Raw genomic sequence first — 18,954 nt, 5'->3', positions numbered from 1 at the left:
GATCCATCTTCTGTCCCTAGGCAGATGCTTTCATCTTATTAGATGTACCCAGAGGTAGAGACCCACACGCCCTCCTCTGGTAGTAATCGTGCTTTCTATGTTTTGTTTAATACTGACAATCAAATACACTTCTGCACCTCATACCCAATTCCCCAGCTTTCATTTCGACACCTTTTCTCTTGCTCCATCTTTGGAGAACAAGAGAAGCAAATGTTAAGAACCGTCTTCAGAGACACCATGCAGAGGGTAATGAAATCACAGCTCGACCTCCACATCCAACAGCTCACACTCCTCTGCGTGAACCTCACTGGAGTTTCCCCACTCCTGCTGGACACAGCCTCTCAGAACCCACCTCTCCAGTGCTCGAGAATGTGGTCTGTAAGAAGACAGCTCCGCACACCCTCTTTCCCTGGCTCATAGGATCATTTCGTAACTTTTAAACCTTTAGACTTACAGGCATGTGAGAGGTGTAAGAGTCCTTTGATGCCACCCTGGAGTTTTGTGATACAGAGAGAACTGCTCGAAGCTGCCCAGCAACAGGGTGTCTGGGCTCGGCCGGGGACCCAGGCTTCCTGATTCAGCGTTAAGTGTCTCTAGTCCCTTGTATGGCTTGAGATCATCACTCAAGCATGCCCCACCTGCATTAAGTCTATTTTCTGTTCCTATTGATAACAGCAAGGCAGTGCCATCTGCAACAGTAAAGACATGAGCCTAGCCAGGGTCTTGGAGTCTGTGGAATACGCTGTAAGTTTTTTGTTTTAGTAAAGACAATCTCAGCATGCTGTTCAGGAGTGAGCTACAGCATACTGCCAGCACCACAAACACAAGCTACTGAACAACTGAGTACAGGATTCTGTTAACATTTGAGAAAGGTATAGATGCATGAGCTTGGTATAGAAATTTCTAGAAAAACACACAAAGTTGTGAATGACGGGGTGAGGTAGCTACTAATGCCCCTTGCTTTTCATTTTATACCCTCCAGCATTATTTGAAATTTTAACTGTGTGACTTCATGACTTTTTATAAGAAAAATGGCATAAATATTTAAATGTTTATGCTGGGGATTTTTGTGGGTCCCCCCCCCCCCCGCTTGTCATGCTTTTCCACTGTTTGACTTTTTTTTTTAACCTATCATGCACTATTTGCATAATTGGAAAAAACGATATTAAAAATAAATACATAGTAGCTGTAGTGACCTGCATCTAAAATACTTGTTCTAGGTGACACTTTTAGGACACAAAGGGTGGTAACACTGCACAGATGAAATCAGTTTGCCCGTGTCTCATGGCGATGATTCTTGAGGTGGGCATGAGGTGCCTGTGTGCATTGAGTGGCTGCAGCCGCCTGTGTAGGTCTTTTCAGGTTGTCACAGTGGCTAAGATCCCTACTGCTAGCACTTAATACCCTGGTGCCATGAGTGATAAGAAAAAAAAATGTTCTGCCCAAAATGCCAATGCAGTCTTTCTAAGAAACACTCATAGAATATTTGAAAGTAGATTTGTGGAATGTCTCTGTCCCCCAGTTGACCTTCACACTCCCTTTGAAGAAGAATTTGTTCTTGTCTCTTGTTGATAGAGAGGAAATATTTAGGAGGTAGGTTCCCTGCAGGCCTTCTAGAGAAAACTCCCTGAGAAAGAAAGAGGCAGATGGGGGCAGGATTGCACAGAGTACCCGAGAGGCAAGAGAATTTGAGCATCAGATGAGGGCTTGTTTATGCACATGCTGTGCCAAGCCCCCTTAGTCTCCTCCCATGGTTAACAGAGGGCTATCGGCCCCATTTTACAGATGAGTAAGCTGAAGGCGGGAGCTTATGCCACTGAACCTTGAGGCCCTTGGCTAGCAAATGGCTCAGTTCAAACCCTGGCTTGGCTTCCCAAGCCCTTACTCCTTGCCAGGCTCCAAGAGGCTTCTCTCACAGCCACAGAGGAGACCAGGTGGCACCTGGAAGCAATTTCTTCACTGGTTTCCCCCCAGGAGCAGGGCTACTTTGGTAAGGGAATTCACGGTGGGAAATTAACCTCTGTCTGCAAGGGCCAATTACACAGTCTGGAAAATAAAGAGCATCCTAGGCCGGGACGTTAGTAAGCACCCTCCTGCCTCCGCTGCCTGTGGAGGTAGCCAGGAAGAGCCTGGGACGGGGCAAGGGGAACCTGCTCTATTTTAAGAAAATAGTCCTGTTTGATCATCCAATAATACCAAGCTATAAAGCAGGGACAACTATGGATTTCCTCTAAATCTGAAAAATTGTGAGCCATTAAGTTTTCACTTTTAAGGCAGATCCATTTGATAGGGAATCAAATTCCCCAGGCTGTGGGGAGAGCAGGAGTCAGTTACCACGGACTTCTGCTAGGGACAGATGCTGAGAGAATGAGCAGTTTTCTGAGATTGCTTCCCACCCTCCCACTGACCCTGGGTCTCTGCCCAGGTCCTCTCCTGAAGGCATAAAGAATTTCTTCTTCCATGGGTACCTTAAACACTGGTCAGTGTTCATTCCTTTAGACTCACCTCAGCTCTGACTTCTTCCAGGCTGTCCTCTGTGACCCCTGCAAGCTGGCTCAGGACCCTCCACATTCACCCTGCTGCCTTCTCTCTTACAGTGATGCCATTTTTCCTAGGGCTCTTTGATTGCACTGTGCATTTCGTTAGGGTGGAGAACACCTGACTCATGTTGGTATTCTTATTGCAGGCACCCACTATGGTCATGCTTCCTGGGTTCATGGCTCTATTGCCTGTGAATGGATTTTTCCTCCAAAGACAACACTTGGTGTGGATCTAGAGTGAGAAGTGGACTTCACCAGATAGGCGTGGGAAACACAAGATGGACTGAAGGGATACAAGAAGCAGACATAAGAAATGTGGAAATACCTGATGAGTCAGTTGCAGTAGGGAATAGAGGAAATTAGTTCTGAAAGAACAGTCTAGAAAAACCACTTATTACTTATGTGACCTGAGGCAATTTGTTTAACTGTTTGCCCTTTGGTTTTCCCAGGATGACTTTAATTAGGTGTTTATTAATGGTTTGCCACAATGCCAGCCATCCAGCGAACACTCAATAAACTGTGGGTTTAACTAATATTATTCTGGAAGGCAATAGTTGTTTTGAAATTGTGTCTTTGTTTCTAAGAAATTGTTTCCTTAGATGACCAAGACTTTATAACTAACTTGTGCTATTCTTATGGTTATTCATTTGTGTAATTCATTCATTATTCTAATTCACGTATTGAGGAACTACTATTGGCAAGATATTGCAACGTGCTGTGAGAGCCCTTGCCATAAAGCCTGAGGACCTCTGTTTTATCCTCAGGATCCACAAGATGTGAGGAGAGATTCCCACAAGGTCGCCTCTGATTTTGACATGTGCACTGTGAGAAATCACCCCAAATAAAATACTACATGTAACTTTAGAAAACTGATTAGCAGCCACCAAAATTCAGAATCTTGTAGGGGTAATGAAACAGACATGGAGCTCTGGGCTAGGAAGAGTCCAAGTGGAATTGAACAAAGGGAAGTCTGTGGGAAGATGGCGAGCTACAGAAGGAGAAATTGGCTCATAGGAGAAGGATGACTGGTGTCCTCAACATTTTCTTTATAGCTTATTTTCATTGATTTTATTATGGTTTTATGTTTGTTCTACGCATTTCTTGAGCTTCCTGAATCTGTGAGTTTAGTTTATATTAAATTTGGGGAATTATCATCTATTATTTAGATACATCTCCTTGTACAGCATTCTAATTTCATGTTGTACTAAGTAATATTCACCTACAGGTCATTGAAGCTCTTTTCAGTCACAGACAGACAGACAGACAGACAGACACACATACACACACTCCTTTTCCTTGAGTTTGGACAATTTTCATAGCCCTATCTACAAACAATAGTTGAACGAATCAATGAAAATTTCATTTCCAATATACTTTTCAATTCAAGAAGTTTCATTTGGTTTATTTCTTCAAGAAGATTTCCTCTTGGCTCACTCATGTTTGTATGGCTTGGCTTTTCTTAATTATGGGTCCTGCACCCTCCTTTGCATTGCATGGTGTTTCCGCTGTCCATTGTGTGTTATGAGTGCCATGACATCTGTGTTGAGTTTTGCTGAGGTGGGAAAGGAATTTCTGGGTAGATTAGCATGGTCATGTCAAAGCTTAGTCTAAACTCCATGAGAACAAGCCAAAAGCCAAAAGTCTTCACTCCCTGACTAAGTTAACCCTAACAGATGACTTTCTGCAGCTGCTCCGAGAAGTCTACAACATCCAAACAAGGCCTTTCTACTCCAAATGATTGTCTCTCAGCTTGTGCAATACAGGTGTTCAGTAGGGCTTTCATTTTTGGATTTCTTTCTCTCTGGTTAACCAGTTTTCAGTTCCCAGCATGCCAGCATCTGCACCTCCCCTGATAAAGTGGCTGTGTTCTGTTTGATCTCTCCTTTACTGTTGCTGCATAAATCTCCCCTAGGCTTAAGCTGGGATAGCCAAACATGTGATCAATGCTGTTTGCTCATCTGAAACCACAGCTTGGTATTGCCTTTCGTTCATTATCAGAAAATGATAATTTTATATATCATGCCCATTGTCACAGTTATCTATCAGATAGGCTGGGTAGTTCCAGTCACTAAAGAATAGCCAGAATAGAAGAATGGAGAATGCTTAGAGTTACTTGATGAATAGGAAGGACTTAGACATTAGGCAATGAATGAGGAGGCTCATTTCAGCAAGACTGGCAAAGATTTGTTGAGTTCCTGACATGTGCTATGCACTAGGGATTTTGTGGTGAACAAGACAGATGTTGTGACCTGTGTACATGTCAATGACTTTTGGGATGCCTACTCCGGGCAAGTCACAATTGGGGCAGGACTTTGGTGTCACAATAAAGAAAGAAGGCATACTTCTTCTCTTTAGAGAGTTCACCATGACTTTAGGAGAGAGATATAAATGAATCAGCCAGGTGACGAAGTCATGCCTAGGGTGCTGTTGGAGAAGAGAGGTGATAGGTGTCTCCACCTCTGTGACATATGCACAGTGTCCACAAGAATGACTAAGAGTTAATCAAGAGACAATGTCACACACAAAGGCCCTGCAGGAAGCTTGAAGTATCTCAGTATGTTCAAATGAGATGAGTCTGAAGAACAGATAGGTCTCCAGGGGCAGTCTAGGCTGTCTGCTATGTTCGTAGTTTGGATTTTATCCTGAGGGCAGTGGGAGGAGCCATGGAAAGCTGTTAGGCAGGAGCTGGAACTCCTGTCCTCAACATATCCCAGGAGGCAGCTAACCAATCTAATACTCCAAGGAAATTTATGGGCCTGGGAAGGGCTTCAGAACCTAATGCTTTTTGACTAGAACTGGAAAGACCTTTCATAAAAGCCATTTGGATAAAAAAAAATAATAATAATTCAAGATAGTAACAAACGGATCCTATGGGGTCTAAGTCACATCCAAGAGACACAGAAAAGAGATACAGAAAAATATTATGTGTGTTTCCTCAGGAAGCTAGTAGGTTGGGAGTATTATAGCACTTTAGCTTAAGAATGGCCCTTGGAAAAAATCAATCTCTCCCCTCTCTCTCTCAAAAAGAAACTGAGATGACGTACAGCGGAGGGGTGACTGAAGAACTTTTGCTCTGCAGTTAGGTAGATTATCGTTTGAATCCTGGCTTGGCCATGTGCTGGCTTTGGCCTTGAGTAAATGACTTACACTCTCTGGGTTCTGGTTCCTTTGTTGAACATCAGAGGATAACAAGTCTTTCTTGCTGGATTGAAGACAGACATACAAAAGTGATCCAGAGAGAAGCTGCTTTAGAGTCTACAAAGAACTCTTCTGTGGAGGCTTCTCAGCTCGTCAGCCGCCTATCTGCACAACTGATTCTACAGAGGAAAGAGAGCCCACCATGAGACTGCTTCCTTGGAAACAGAACCAAGAAGAGGGAGAAGAGGCAGTAGATTAATGATAGCCACAAATCCCCACCCGCCCTATAAGAAGATGGGCCTTATTTTTCTCCCTATGTATCTTTGCTGACCTTACTATCATCTCTTTAATCAAATGCAGGAGCTGGGGTGAGTTGCTGGTTCTTGATTTAGACTTTAAGAGAAATGGCCACTTCTGCTTCCTGTCTATGGGAATGTTCAGCTCATGAAATCAAGTTCTCAGGAAAGGAGGCCAAGCTAGGCAAGGCAGAAGAGCACATGAAGAGACAGAAGGTCCAGCCCTCCAGCAGAGCAAAGCCATTTTGGGAGCTCTAGCCACTGCCACCACAGCCCGATAGCTGAAAACCTGGAGTAGGACTTAAGAGTTGCTTGGTCAACCCACATAATTATGAAAAAAATAATGCGTCATTGTTATTTTAAACCATTTGGGGAAGTTCATTTCACAGTGAAGGACACTCAGAAGAAAAAGGAAGATTTGCTCTCCTGGCTAGATCCAGGAAAGGTTTGAAGCTTGCTGGGAAGGTCTCAAGCAGGGATGCTCTGGGGCCCATGCACTGAGACTTAGCACACAGTGAGATGTAAGTCCTTCTTTACCTCCCAGTCACAGAGCATCTACAGGTCAATGACAACAGTGGATGGAGCAGAGCAACAGCAAGGGGAGGTCTGCAGCCTCAGGACCGCTCAGAGCTCACTACATGGGCAGAATTGGTGGAGGACTCAGCTACAAGTGAAGAGACAAAAAGCGTAGCAATGACAAGTATAATGTGAATTATCCCGACATAGCTTAAACCCATTCATAGGCTTCCCGAAAGCCCCAAATGGGTGGTAGGCTCTATGAAAGCTGTTGGTGATAGGGGACTAATACAGGAAATCTAGATTATTATTCAGTGTGACCAAAAATTGAAAAAGCATGAGAACAGTCATATTTTTGTAAGTAAAATTATTTTTAATTAATTAATTAATGTATTTATTTACTTTTTATGTGCATTGGTGTTTTACCTGCATGTATGTCTGTGGGTGGTGCTGGGTCACTTGGAACTGGAGTTAGAGATCGTTGGGAGCTGCTTTGTGGATGCTAGGACTTGAACAATTGAACCCTGGTCCTCTGGAAGAGCAGCCAGTGCTCTTAACCTCTGACCCATCTCTCGAGCCCTAGTAAAACTCTGAATATAGTGCTTGGTCCAAGGTAAGTGTTCACATGTGACAATCTTTATTAGGGAAGGGGTACTGACATTCAGGGAAGTCTAGCAGTTTCTCCCCACGAGACTCTATCCCTTGCCAACTAGTCTAAGGTTGTTTCAGAGGCAGCTGCATTTACACGAAGAATGCAGAGAATACTCATGGGAGACTCAGGGAAATCTCATCAACCTCCAGAGTTTGCATTTGAAAGTCCTTGTTTTGGGACAAAAAGCAATTCTGGGCTCTTGGGTGTTATGAATCTCTGAATCTTGAAGCAAATGTCACCTTTATTTTTCAAATCATTTTGCAGAGGAAGCTAGAGATAAAAGTGACTTCTGTAACTTTCAGTCCAGTCAAGAAAGGTACAACAATTGTAATGCAGGGCTACTCACAGACAGGCACAGCACCCCTCATAGGCAGCAAAGAGGACAGAACCTCCACTACCAGCTCTCATCTCATGGCGAGAGGGGTGAGGCCCTGTTCAAGGGCGCAACTGATTCTTTGCTTCTGTGCCCAGAAGTATGACTCTTGATGAATTTGGAGACTCAATGCACTTGTAGGCTTTGGGCAGCAAGAGAGGGTCAGCTTTAGGCTAGCTCCTTTATATATTAGATCTGTGTGTATCCTCTCAGATTCCTAAATTGAATAAAGGTCTAGCATCCAAAATGATGGAATTTTGAACTGCAGCACAAGGAGGTGAAAACAGTTACATGAAGTCACAAGTGCTCGCATAAAGGGAGAAAGAGGTCTCCTCATTCTTTGCTTAGCTGTGCACTGTCTGAGGAAAGGTCATGTGAAGGCACTCCAAGAAGGCAGTTGTTAGCTTATAACCCAGTCCCCATAAACAACCAAGTCTGCAGAGATTTGGGCAAATCCTGTCAGCCTCTGTCTTGGGCTTCATGCTCCAAAGCATTATATATATAAATATATGTTTCATATGCCACCTACTCCATGCTATTTTGCTGGAGCTATGTCTTCCTTCCTTAATGCTCAATAAAGACACCCCGGGGGGGGGGGTTCTAGGCATAGCAGAAATAACCCCCAAGGTAGAAAACTGAACTGGAATTCTGGAATTCTGGTCTGGCTAATTTCTAGTTGTGTAATGATAGAAAGGCTTATTGAACTTATCTGAGCTTCATTTCATTTTATTTTTAAAATGTAAGTAACTAAACAGTTTTGTGTGTGTGTGTGTGTGTGTGTGTGTGTGTGTGTGTGTGTGTGTGATGTGTCTATTCCATGTGTGTGGTTGCCCATGGAGGCTAGAAGAGGACATTGGATTCCCTGGAACTGGAGTTACAAGCAGTTGTGAGCCACTTAACATGGGTGCTGGAAATTGAACTTGGTTCCTTAGGGAGAACAGGAGTGCTCTTAGTCTTACCTACTGAGTCATTTCCCCAGCTGCCCTCCCTTTCATTTCTTTATCATTGAAATGGGACTAACAGCATTTGCCTCACCTCTCTCTCCTGATCAAATGAGACCATGGCTATTGAAAGAGTGTAGAAACTTGAGAGGGGATTCCTAGCTGTGGCCAAATGAGGACCTTGGCAAAGCAGCTCCCCTCAAAAAGAACTAGAAAGTTGGACAAAAGTGACAAAAACACCCATTTCAAAGTCCTAGATACTGAGCAAAGATATGATATACAGTAATAAAATCTCTTAGATGAGAGAAATAGATTCTGGAATGTTCTAAAATCTAGAGGCAAGAAGGTTAAAACATAAGAAATGGAAAACACGGATTGATATGAACCATCTTGTCCACATGCATTTTCTCACTTATTCTTGTAAGGAATTTCCAAACCATCACTGAGTGCAATGGCATTTGCAGCTCAGTATTGCAAAGAAGGCAGAAACAGAGAAAGAAGAAATGGAGCCCTCATATAGCAGTTCCCGGTTTTAGCAGAATCCTTAGTATTAATCTGAAGAATTTGTGATAAATTAAGATGCATTTTATAATCGTCATAGCAACCACAATAAACCCTTAAGCCATGTTTAAAACACCAACAAGGGAATTAAATGCAATACTGAAGTTTTCACACACAGAGGGTTGAGAAGGAAGAGGGGAATTCAAAAGACAGGACATAGCTAATGAGCAAATAAGAAATGTGAATCTAATCTCATAGACATTAAACATGACCCAAGGGAAGGAGGGTGCCATGTAATCCAATTTCTCTAGGAGGCTTACCTCAGCTTGATGATCAGACAAGTAGGCTGAGAGGCCAGGAAGAGAAGCTTGATGCCATGCAAACAAGAAGCCATGCAAAGCTAGTGTGGCTACTGTAGACTCACTTAGGAGAAGAGACATTTCCAGAAACAGAGAGAGGCGTAGTAGAAGATAGTCAGTACACCATGGAAGCATGCCAGAGCTGAGTGCACTTCTAATAGAAATTCTGTTTGTGTTTAGTGGTAGTGGTAGTGTGGGGTTGAACCTAGGCTTAGCAAATGTTAGGTAAATACTGGACCCCTGAGCTGTAGCCTCACCCACTTTTCTTTTCTTATTTGGAGACAGATCTCACTAAGTTGTCCAGGTTGGACTTGAACTCACTCTACATCTGAGGCAGGCTTTGATCTTTCTGACTCAGCCTTCTCAAGAGCTGAAATCACAGACATCCGCCACTAGGCCCTGCCTAAACAAAACAAAAGACAAAAACAAAACAAACAAAACTAAAATCCAAACAAATAAAACAATAAAAAACGCCACTCTCAACAGAAAAACCATACAGAACACTAGCATGCTACAGAACAGTGGGTCTCACCTTCCTAATGCTGTGACCCTTTAATACTGTTCATCATGTTGTGGTGACCTCTCACCATAAAATTATTTTGTTCCTTCTTCATAACTGCAATTTTGCTACTGTTACGAATCATAATATAAATACTTGATAGGCAGGATATTTGATATGGGACCTCAAAGAGGTCACAACCCACAGGTTGAGAATAACTCCTGTAGAAGATTAGATCAACATTGTACAGCCACCAAATCTAACAGATGTCCAGAGGAAATCCTACTCAATGTTTGCCAAGTACACACCTGTCTCAAGAGGACATGGAACACTTTCTACGTTATGTGTTAGGCCAGAAGACAAATATTAATAAATCTGAAGGGATTGAAGTTATACAGTGTGTTGTCACCATAACAGAATTACGTTTGAAATTATTACCACCATCACTGTCACAAAGGATGAAACAGGAGAACCCCTGTCCTATGCCCAGTTCACCAGAGGACAACCAGAGCAGGCAGGGGTCCCTCTCCTGGGAGCACTCAATTTTTAAGGCATAAGAATGGCATCCCCAGGACTTCTCTTTCCCTCTTCTTGATTTCTGTTCTATGGGATGTGCAACTCAAAAAAAGTTCTGGAGACTTTCCCATTGGTTGATTGTTGGGGCAATGCTGTAAAAATGGAGCATTCACTTGTATTGTCTAAAACACAACCTAGGACCTTATTCTGTACAGACCTTCATTGTGGGCTCTGAGCAACACTTCAAGTCCAGTTCATAGTCAGACAAATGCCGGGCAGCATCAATTACAAAGTCAAGGATGTTCTTTGTAGCACTTCTTTAAGAGGTTAGCACTTGACTCTTCCCAGAAGCTTTGAGATGCAAGCAAGATCCCCTCATTTCACAGATGAGAGAACTAAGACATAGGTAGTTGTGTTCCAAATCCATAACGGAGTATGTTAGGCCTGGCATATGTACCCATCCAATTTACCTGCATAGCCTGGGCCTCAAAGCCTGCATGAGAGAGAGACTTTGCTACCTTTGGTTACAGAGTATAGAGTTACAGAGAATCCTGAATGTAAAGAAGCAGGGGCCCCTATAGATGTTTTAAACAGTTATGATGGACAGTTCTTACAATTAAAGATGTTTTTGTTTAAAAATTTTTAAATTTTATTGTTTGATGTGTAGGGGTGTTTTGCCTACATTGTGTCTGTGCACTACTTGTGTGCCTGGTGCCTCTGGAAGCTGGAAGCTGGCATCAGATCCCGTGGAACGGGGGTTACAGATGGTCGTGAGCTGCCCTGTGAGTGCTGGGAATCGAACCTGGGTCCTCTTGAAGAGCAGCCAGTGCTCTTAACCATTGTGCTAGCTCTTCAACTCTGTCATGGTTAATTTTATCTGTCATTTGGGCAGGCCATGGAACCTAGATGCTTGGCCAAATATTCTGGATTTTTAAAATGAATGACTATTTAAGCAGATAAACTTTGAGTTTTAAACTTTGAGGGGAGAAAAAGCCTCATCCAGTCGTTTGGAGGCCTTACTAGAGTAAAACCTGACTTCTCTTAAGGTCAGCAGATAGCCCTCATCCTGGACTCACCACACTACATTTCCTGGGTCCCAAATCTGCAGCCCATCTTTTAGATTTTGGGTTTCCCAGCTTCCATAGAGGCACAAGCCAGTTTCCCACCATGAATCACTTTGTGTGGAGTCCGACACCTCACTGGAACAGTTTCTCTAGAGTAGCCTAGCCAGTACAACATCTCAATGACCTTTAAATGATTTTAATTGACTGGAGCACTCAACTATTTTTGTGTGAGCATTTAATACAGTGAGTGGAGGGTGGGCGAGGAGAGCAGCAGGGGAAGGCAGTTTATGACTCTCCCGCTGTGGGTGATGGACACAGAGGTGGAAGAAAGACCTTGGCAGTGCTATCCTTAGTGTGGTGTGCAGAGGCTAGAACACAGGCCTCCTAGTGCCCAATGGTGTGGAAAGAGAGGCTGAGTCTGGTGTTCAGATCCAACTCCTGAGACTGCACGCACAGAGTGGGTTCCTGATGTAAACAGGCCGCCTGGCCACTGCTGGAGGGAGTGTTAAAACCTCAACCAGACTTAGGCAAGGAGCTCCCTCCTGGAAGACAGGGATGCTTTGCATAGGCTGGGCTTCTTCCATCTTGAGACCCATAAAGGGCCCTCACATCCCAACTGAGTATCTGTGGGTGAAGGCATGGTGCCCCCATGCTGGCTCCTCCTCTAACTCCCTCCCCACCCCCTTTCCCCTCTTAAAGGGTAGCCATCTTTCCCAAACCCTCTCCATTCCACTCACCCCCCACTGAACTGCAGCTGGAAGATGGCTTTTTTTTTTTAAACCATCACTGTACCCTGAATCCTCATAAGGGCCCACTGTGGCCTGTTTGTCGCTAGTTCTGCCCCAGATCCCAGTCCCACCTTACTGTGTGGAGTTCTAGCAGGCATCAGTTAGCAATGTGTGGTGCCACTGGGTTTAAAACAGCAGGGAACTCTGAGTTTCAGAACTACAGCTCTTGGTTGGTGAATGGGATTTTTATGAGGCCGCCACAATCAGTCTTGCATACAGGGTGCTAAAAATTTTTATGGCTGGCTAGGATTCGTTGGAAGCGCCAAGCTGGAACGTGATGGAGTTCCCTATTAGAGAATGTCCCCAGGAAAGCAGGCTTGCATGGTTCCCTGGTACTCGGAGGTGTCAGAGAGCTGGTTTTATGGAAAGCAATTTCCTCAGTAAAGAAAAAATATGCTCCAGAGACAGAGCGATTTCGGCACAGGGGCTCCGCCGCCCCCAGTTTAACCGGCGTCCTTAGCAGGTGGTCCCTGGTGATTGCAGAGACAAATGGGTCCTAAGTATTCTGCTGCCAGCAAACTGCTCCTCTGTATCTTTCTTTAAAATATACACTTTTTATAAAGATAATGAAAGTTCTCAAAAAAAATAAAAAAATAAACCACATACAATGACATCATTCACATAACACTAGCCTTAGTATTTTGTTACATATTACACGTATTTTTGACAGAGTTTGAGCATAGCTGTGACATAGCTTTATAACTTTTGCTTAACTTTTTTATGATAAACATTTTGGAGTCATGGGAATCTTTTTGTAGATAGGCCTCATTTTAAGTAACTTTGTAATATTCTGTTAGGTTGATATATGTATGTAAGCTGGTGCTACTGTTTTCTGTATTTTTGGGTTTGGAGCTTGTGTGTGTGTGTGTGTGTGTGTGTGTGTGTGTGTGTGTGTGTGTGTGTGTGTGTGTGTGTGTATAAATAATGACATCATGAACATCTGGTGATATAAAACTTGCTCACATTTCCTGTGAGTTCCTCGGCATGGAGTTTAAGGCCCAGAATTACTAGGCTCATGGATGCGCTACATTTTACAGTGTCCTGGCATATGTTTTAACTTGCCCTCCATAGAGATGATCAGGAGGCCCTTCTTTCCACCCTCCACGAGGATACCTATGTAGCCACACCTTTGTGGACGCTGTGTTCTTCAGTTCCTAACACATCAGATAATTCACGAAGTACTCGACGCCACCTCACTGTGTCGTGAGTTTTCTGGTTAAAGGCCAGGCTGAGCATTTTGGCCATTTGTGTATCACCTGCCCTTTTTCTGTTATAGCAGAGCCCTTGTACTGCACTGTTTGCTCTAGAAAGGCTTGTCTGCTTGCATTTGTTACAGGAAGATTTTTCACTCATTTGTTAATCCTGGAACATTTCTCTGGTTCGAATCCAGCAAGGAACACACAGGGTTCTAGTGACTCATGGTATCTGTTCCAGGTCCCAGCTTCTGGGGGGTGGAGGGATTGGTAGGATTTGTTAGGTATGTAGGGTACACATGTTGGGGCCTGATTCAATTACAGGTCCTCAACTAAGTACTTCATCGTTCTCATGCTGGAGCCTGTACACCCAGATCCTGGGGACATGAAGACCAACTTACACCCCTCCTTGTAAGCTAACAAATGCTCTTGTGCCTAGAACCTAAGAGGGAAAGAAATGCCATGTGATAAGGGTACAACCCAACATTTGAGGTTCACATCGGAGCCTGGCTCTTAGGCTACAGGGCCACATAGAGTTGAGGTGGAGACCTTTATATGATATCTTTTACGTGTCAATCACCAGGACAAGGAATTTAAAATATAGCTTTTGCTCTAGAAGAATCCACAGTTATTGGGGAGAAGGCTTTTCAGGGAGTGTGCAGTGTACACATGGCAGTGGGTACCTGGGCCCCTGGTGCTCAGAGGAGACTGGGGGAGAACAGGGTACAAGTCCTCATTTGGCTTATCCTATGGTGATGAAGTGTCCCACCAGGGTACCAGGTGATGAGCAAGCAAGGAAAAGATGGGCAAAAATCCCATCAGAAAGCTCTAGCCCCAGTCTAGTCCACAGTGGCTTGGGAGACAGGCTATAGGCTTCAGAGCCAGGCTCTGCCCCTCATTAACTGGGGATGCTCCTTCCCTCTGGTTCTCAGTTTTCTGATCTCTAGAAGGTTGTTTGTGAAAAATAGATGAAGCACACAGAATGTTTGATAGAAAATTAGTGAGTTCCCATTTCTGTCCTTCCTTACGAAGCTTTTTGGGAATAGCCTCTTTTTTTTTTTTTTTGAAAAACTTGCCTGAACAAGCAAAAGTTCAGAAGAAGCCTCACATGGATTCTGCTCTACCCTGCCCCTTAGAGAATGTTCCTTGCCTCTGCCTGGCTGAGCACCATGCAAACTCTGGCTTTCCCTGGGCTCCCAAGTAATCCCCCATTGGAGCTGCAACACTGGCCCTGTCCTGGGTACCTTTGCTCTGCTAAAGAAGAGTCCTAAGACCCAGCTCGGCCTCCGCTTTACCTCTGTGTCTAGGTGTCTGCGTTGGTAGCCTGATTAAGGCCCTCCTAGGCCAGCCCTGCCTTACTTCTGTGAGTCACCTTCTCAAGAAGAACTTTCTGAGGCCCTGGCATATGTGCTTAGATTCCCAAGTGTGGAACACAGGGCCAGTCCCCTGCCTGCACCCGACTGCTGCTGGATAGAAGCCAGCCTAGCCCTTGCTTGAGCCCCTGTCCGGCTTCTGGAAGGCAGCCTAGCACCACTGCCATCTCCCCTCACTTCTCTGGTGGCTGGGAGGCACTTACGACCAGAAGTAGGAGTTACTTAGAAGAACTTTCCACTGGGCATTAGCGGAGTCACCAGGCATAACAAAGAGGTGCTGTGGGACGGTCTATATGTCAAATTGCTCTGATTGGTCAATAAATAAAACACTGGTTGGCCAGTGGCCAGGCAGGAAGTAGGTGGGACAAGGAGAGAGGAGAATTCTGGGAAGCGGAAGGCTGAGGCGGAGAGACACTGCAGCCGCCGCCATGACCAGCAGCATGTGAAGACGCCGGTAAGCCACCAGCCACGTGGCAAGGCATAGATTTATGGAAATGGATTAATTTAAGATAAAAGAACAGTTAGCAAGAAGCCTGCCACGGCCATACAGTTTGTAAGCAATATAAGTCTCTGTGTTTACTTGGTTGGGTCTGAGCGGCTGTGGGACTGGCGGGTGACAAAGATTTGTCCTGACTGTGGGCAAGGCAGGAAAACTCTAGCTACAAAGAGGAGACCATTCCTCATAAAGGGGATCCTAAATATCATCTTAAAAAAACCTTTTCAAAAAAATATCTTTTGACTCCAACTGCCATTGTGATTCAGGAGACCTCATTCTAGTTCCTCTCTCACTCTCCCTTCTTCAGGTGACATCCTTTCACCTTGGAGGAACCTCTGGACTGTTTTCTGCCCAGGGCCGTGGCAGTATACAGCAGGTGACAACTTGTGTTTGACCAGTCGACCCACTAGACGTATAACTCCCTGATGGGGAGCCCCACCTGGCATTGGAGCCCCTGGCTGTGGAAACCGGTTGTTTTCTGTCTGTAACTTTCCTGGGTGCCACTGCTATGCCTCCCTAATAAGAACAGCTGTGACGTGCTTTCCACAGCCCTTTGGTGGTGTGTTTTACTTCTCTGGGCACACATTTCACTGTGGATTTCTGTTTAAGCTGTATAATTCTGATGAACAGAAATATTACCAGAATATTCTTCTTCACTGACACAGAAAAGTAATAGCATTCTCAGTTTCAAAGACAGCCTTTTACACATTTTGCAAAGAACTTAGAACTAGTCCAAACAGACTAAGCTGCCCCTACAGAATATACACAAAGACCAATTCCCAGGTGTTGTTTATTGCTAAATCAAGGCCAGGCTGTTTACATCAAGACATAGTCCTTGCAGTAGCTCCCTTTCTGCATGTACCCTGATGGCTCAAGGTTCAGTCAACTGTTTAATGTTTGGGATCCCTCACCAACTTAGAGCTACGTGCATGGGTCAGTGTGACATTATTAGCCTAAGAGAAACTACGTGACTTGTCTTGTGTTGTGAGAACGGGTAGGGCCCTGAAAATGAAACTTAACAATTGTCCAGAGTTTGGCTGTGGAGCAGCCGCGGCAGTGTGGAGAGAGATGGCTGTGTAGAGCTATGTGAGAGCTGCGGCGGCATGTGAGTGAAGTGTGTGTGTGTGTGTGTGTGTGTGTGTGTGTGTGTGTGTGTGTTTGAAGCCAGCCTGAGATCCTGGAGCAATAAGATGAGTCTACTAGTAGGTGTGTGTGTGTGTGTGTGTGTGTGTGTGTGTGTGTGTGTGTGTGTGAGAGAGAGAGAGAGAGAGAGAGAGAGGGGTAGGGGTGGGGGTGGGGGAGGGAGAGCGCTGTGTGAAGGAGCTGCTGCTATGTAGAGGAGCTGTGCCTGGGAACTGTGTAAAGTGCTGTGTGGTGAGAGAGCTGTGTAAATGAGATGTTCAGCTGTGGCCGTGTGGGGATCTGGAACTGTGTGGAGGGAAGGAAGATGAAGCTGTGTAGAAAAGAGACGCAGAAGAGAAATGTCTGTGAAAGACAGGTGTGTAGATATATGAAAACAGACGACACTGTGTATAGAGATGTATGGCCATGTGTATGTAAAGAAAGACATGTAGCTGTATGTACAGAATGTAGCAATGTGGAGATATGTAGCTATGCGGAGACAAAGTCAGAGACCATGCTTAAGATGAAGTAAAAGAGAAAGTTAACACCAGAAAGCTTGTGTGTTTCCTTATTTAACCAGTCATAGATAGATTAAAACTTGTTCCTAATTTATTATCCTCAGAATAAAAAGTTTCCTACCCCTCACTACTCTGAGGCATTCATTTTATTACCCTGAGTGGATTGTGGGAGCTGGTCTCTCATGGTTTGTGTTAGTTTTCTCTTCCATACATCTTTCTATAAAACTTGACAGACTGTAGCCAAGGTGCCCATGTGGAGCCTTCACGATAGAAAGTGACCACTCACTGCTGGTTCTTGGTCCAGGCCACGGCATTTCCAATGGAGAAATGGGACCGATAGAATTTGAACTTGAACTCTGTTAACATAACTTTAAGAGCTTTGAACTAGAAAGACATAGAGAAGTCAGATCTGTCACTACATAAATCCTTTAAAAACATTTATTATGTTTTTAAACTTGTGTGTGTGTGTGTGTGTGTGTGTGTGTGTGTGTGTGTGTGTGTATGAGTTTATGTGCACCCCATGCATGTAGGTTTGCCCTCAGAGGCCAGTGGACATCGTATGCCTTGGAGCTGGAGTATTAGGACATAAACTTGGGTTCTCTGCTAGACTAGGAAATGCTCTTAACCTCAGGGCCGTCTCTCCATCCCTCACCTCTACGTTTAATCCTTGTGTGCTCAGCTATGCTCCAGCTATGCAGGCGGTGGTCTCTTCTCCTTACACAAGACAAGCTCTTCCAAGCTAGGATGTCTAAGGAGTCCTCCCACTTAACCCCAGGATTTCTCTTGCAAAAGCTCAAAAGAAATGGGTGCTGAGCTGGGTGGTGGTGATCCACACCTTTAATCCCAGCACTTGGGAGGCAGAGGCAGGTGGATCTCTGTGAGTTTGAGACCAGCCTGCTCTACAGAGTGAGTTCTAGGACAACCAGGGCTGCACAGAGAAATCTTGTCTCAAAACAAACAAACAAACAAACAAACAAACAACAACAACAAAAACACAAAAAGGGTGCAAATGGCTACTAAGCACCCATTTTTCTTACCCTGGATTTTCCCCTTTTAATCTTAATTAATAACTGAGAATGTGGGATGTGGGAGCCCACAGAGGTTTCCTAGTGAGATCTGAGCTTGCTTTACTAGCAGGGATGCATAAAAGAAAGATTGGCCTACAGGCCTGGGGTCTACACTTGGTTGTATCTAGCAAGGGGGAGGTCTTTTGCCTCACCCTGTGGCACTGTTATAAAAAGTCCTTTTGAATAAAGTTCTGAGCTGTTGGGTATTGACCCAGGTCCTCCCGAAGCTATTCTGTGTTTCTGTCTTTCTTCTTCTCGGCTAGGCTTATCATTCTACCTAATATTTCTTATTCCCTCTCCTCATAGGAACCCTTTAAAAAGTGGAAGCAGGCCTTTCACAGTAGGAGTGTTTACTTAGAGGAGGAAACTGAGGCAGAGTTTCCCCACTGTCTGACATAAGCTTAATAAATGCTTATCAATCTGAACTGGCCTCTAAATTTGTGAGAAGTGACATTTTTCTGAAACTGTGAGAAGTGTAAGCCTTATTGACAATGTGATCTGAAACGCTGGATTAGTTGTAGGGGAGAGGACCACAAGTTCTGAGTTTGCTGTATATTCACTGTCTATCACATGTGTGCTCTTCCATTCAGAGCACAGAAGGAAGACTTCACAGGCCTGCTCAGCCACAGACTACATTTCTCAGCTCTGTGTATCTAAGTAGACCCAAGGCACTGGATTTCACTTATGGAATTGGCCAGAAAGGATAATGACTATTCTCAGCCCAGATGCATAGGACTCAGGTTTCCTCTTTACTGCTTTCTCTTTCATAGACACCTCTGAAGTGCTAGGTGAAAGAAGAGCCACAACACAGAAAGAATATGGGTCTCTCAATCATACCCAGCATAAAGAGATGTTGCTGCCATCCAGGAACACTGTCCCAGACTAATGCAAGAACAAGTGAGATTTCTACAAGCCTATGGATATTTGATTTAACCTGCCAATAAAGCTGGCATAGAAGTTGGTGTTGTTCTCTCTCTTCACGCTTCCTAGGAAGGGTACATT

At 44.4% G+C, this 18,954-nt stretch overlaps 1 protein-coding gene across 16 annotated transcripts in view; it reads right to left on the bottom strand.

Annotated features, from left to right (window-relative positions):
- Tenm4 (teneurin transmembrane protein 4) overlaps window positions 1-18,954 on the bottom strand; it is a 766,582-nt gene that overhangs the window by 301,936 nt on the left and 445,692 nt on the right. The window lies entirely within an intron of this gene.

This window comes from Peromyscus maniculatus, chromosome 1, assembly GCF_049852395.1.
Source record: "Peromyscus maniculatus bairdii isolate BWxNUB_F1_BW_parent chromosome 1, HU_Pman_BW_mat_3.1, whole genome shotgun sequence".
Taxonomy (NCBI): Eukaryota; Metazoa; Chordata; class Mammalia; order Rodentia; family Cricetidae; genus Peromyscus; species Peromyscus maniculatus.
Note: the sequence above shows the minus strand (reverse complement) of the source record. Positions and strands in the feature narration are given on the sequence as shown.